Source organism: Lissotriton vulgaris, chromosome 4_1 (assembly GCF_964263255.1).
Source record: "Lissotriton vulgaris chromosome 4_1, aLisVul1.2, whole genome shotgun sequence".
NCBI classification, from domain to species: Eukaryota; Metazoa; Chordata; class Amphibia; order Caudata; family Salamandridae; genus Lissotriton; species Lissotriton vulgaris.
In genome coordinates, this window is record NC_141691.1 from 312,644,321 (window position 1) to 312,647,965 (window position 3,645).

Genomic DNA, 3,645 nt, shown 5'->3' on the forward strand with positions numbered 1-3,645 from the left:
AGCATGGCCGATGGGGTCTTAATGCAGCACTATTGACTAGCTGATTTTTTTTTTTAATCAAAGACTGTATGTACTCTGCAGTTGATTAATGGCTGAATACTTTTCTCTCTTGATTTCCCAACAAAAGCCTCCCTTAAGAATTGCAGCTCTTCATTGACAATTAACTCTAGTTAAAATATAATCCTTTAAATGTAGGCTACATTTTTCTCGACCATGGCAATTCTCTGTGTTTAAATGTTCTCAAAATAGATGCACAGTAAATAATTAGACCATACATGAACTCACCAGGCTAATGAGTCTAAAGACATTTATACATTACACAAAAGGGGGTTATACCCATGCAGTCACGGGGACCTGGGCGCTATGTAGTACATAAGAAACAGGGGGTCCCCGCAGAAAGAAGGAATGCAATATGAAGTTTTCCAAATTTAAAAACAATTACACATATTTATGAAACTTTAGCACAGTATTGCAATTTATTAACAACACTGAACACATTAAATGATGACAGATACTAGATATTGAATCAACAAATATCAGAAGCCCCGAGGAGGGGGGAAGGGAGGAAGGGAGGAAAAAGGAAAAGGGGGTGCTCATTAGAGGGAATTACAGAAAAGTGGTAGTCATATTGGGTCAGACAAATCAAAATATTGTCATACAACAATTGAACATTTCAGATGCAACATCCAAAATTGGAGGACAAAATTGATGCACTTATGAAAAAGACATTCTACGGTATGAACCACATCAATGGAAATGTCAGGGACTTGGAACCGGATGTCGGAGAAACACAAGCCGTCAACGTTTCGACCCCTGTATTGTAGGTAAAGTTAAGTCCTTAGATGGGGTCTTCATCAGGACAGAAACGGGGAAGGTGATAAAGGGGCGCCAAAATCTGGAATTTAAAAAGGGGGAGGAGTTAGACATTCACAAAAGAAGAGGGGGTACAAATAATCGTTACAGGTTAGCTAAAGACGTCGTCACAGCGGCGTCAAAGTGTTAATAACACAATTACCATGTGCAACAGGCCACAAGGGGCTCTGCTGTAGGAACTCGGGTACACCACTCAGTCGTAGGGGAATATCCGCAGCGAAACCCAAATCGCAAACTATAGAGGAATTTAAAATCAGAAGAGAAAGATCAACAATGGATTTACAAGGGAAAACATCTCGGTGAGTCATGATCATCGAGGGCTCCCTATGATATCAGATAAGTGAAGATATGCAAGGCTTGGGACCAGGAAATACATTGCAATAAATAACTATGGTACCCAATCAGTGGAATTAAGAGCCTTTAGGCATCCTAGGGGAAGGGATTCAGAAAATACACTGAGGTAGTCCTGAATATCAATTCAAATTAGTAACCGAGTAAGGAGGTCAGACTAGGTAAGGTGGTTATACAATACGGACCACCACATAAGTGTATAAAGAAAACTGGTCCTTGACTATAGTTTAAGTAAGCACTTGAGTGAATTTCATTTGTTTTTCATTTATGCAGTTCAATTCGCATATATTGATTCAATCAAAAACAATGGGAGAGATATATTCAGTTATAAACAAAAACCAAAAGGTTTGACACAAAAGATTTAGGAAAACCCAAGAATTGCAATCGCAATCAAAGTATAACCACACTATGTATATTCGTTATATCAAAAATTCAAATATTTATTTACAGTTATATAAAACAGTTGTCTAAACGGCGCAATAGACTATCAAGAGTATAGTCAGTGAGGAAGGGAAAGGGGTGCTCAAGTGAAAATTGAAATTTGAAGGAAAAGAGACAAAGTTGATAAACAATTGTATTATTTACACAGAACAAAGCGGGATAGCCTCCGCTGTCTTATATGCCTGTCCCCTATAGTTGTTAATTGGGGGATATGGGGGAATGGACACTGGGAGGGATACAGGCAGGTCAATGGGTAAGCGTTGATGTTTCGACCCTGATGCTCTTGGGGTATTGGGGACCTCAGCTGCGGGTCTTCTTCAGGACACAGGGGGGTGGGGGGTGGAAGGTTGAGCAGCGAAGTTGCTGGGCCGTTATCCAACAGATCGTCTGGATAGAACACCTAGGGTACACGAATGAGATTGGATTTAGTGACTAAGTACAACTAGTTTACATGTGTGGTTGAGGTTGGGTATTGGGTACATTACCAATTAAGTCGCAGGAATATAGACCTCCGTCTATGCTTCTGTAGGAATGAGTCACCTAATAGGCAGAAAAAGAATACTGAGTCAAAACCCCTCTCCCAAGGGTAAATGACTCCTAGTAGTTCTTTAATCTGCATGTTAATAGACTCACCTAGTGTCTTGTGGTGGTCAAGGGCTGTAATGGCTTTAAATCAGGCTGATGTTCTGAGTAGGGCCTGTGGAGGAGTGAAAGATAATGAGCTCCCCGTTATTTATAGACTGTCCAATGTCTATTACGTAAATTAGCTGGGGGCTTACCGCTATGAGCAGTGATAGTGCGGTCCTACCGGCGCCCCATTGGGCGTTCCGGTGGTCTTGGTCCGGTTTTGTGCTTTTGTCACAGGTCCGATTATCACCTGGTGAATGAAAATGGATTGGGCACAATGAGGGAATTGTTCAGATAGCGTATACTTCAATGGCTTACAATCTTAATAATGAGGGGGGGTGGTACTGGGGAACTTCCGCCGAGTTCATACCTCGAGTGTTCGTATTGATTAAGCCTGGTACCGCCGAGGGAATCCAAGGATTAGACTGGGTTGGGCCTAAGGAATTCGGAAGATTGGACTGCGTATCTCAGGAGGGCCAGTCTTGTGCAGTAGTCTCGATCGGCGTTTGTCCGAAAGTGAGCACCGCTTGCAGGCTGCACGGATTACTTCCGTGTTAGATTTGTCACGTGTTCGCGTGTCGGCCTATCAGGGAGGATCGGGTAAAACAATGGAAATTGAGGAAGGACTCTTTGTTTATGTGAAACGCGAGTCTGGTGGAATAATTCCCTTATTCAAGTTCGATCTTTATTGACTACTGAATAGAAGACACATCGCCATTCCTGGTGTCAGGGTGCAACCGAGTGTCACACAAACGTTTTTTCATCTGGATGGGGCTTGTTGCAATTTAAAGGGATTCTGTGTGTTGATTCATACATATTAATTAGTATGACTAATCTTCCGAATTCCTTGGCGGAACCCAGTCTAATCCTTGGATTGTGCAGCGGTTGAAGGCCGCTTGCGGAAGGACCGACCGCCGATTCCGACGGGCTTAAGGTATCCCCTACAATGGTGCGGTACCTGCTCAGGCACCACTGTAGGGATTAAGATGTCCCTTTCATCAGGCAATCAAAAACACACGAGGGTCCCTGAAAATCAGTATTAGGGGGAGGAGGCAGGGAAATTACTGTAATCAAAAAAAAGAGACCCCCCCCCAAGACTAAATCTATTAAATGGCAAACACTCTAATCCATTACAGACATAATAGTAGTCCCACACAGAGTATTTATTTGAAAAACATATATCTATTTATTATTATTTTCTGAAGTTTTCATTTATATATCATACAATAATAAAGGCACAAATGTATATACAATTCTATTTACATATCAAAATATATGCGGCGCATACCCTTTCACACCTTTAAAGTAACCACCAATCACACCCATACAAACCATCATCAGTCATACCAATCA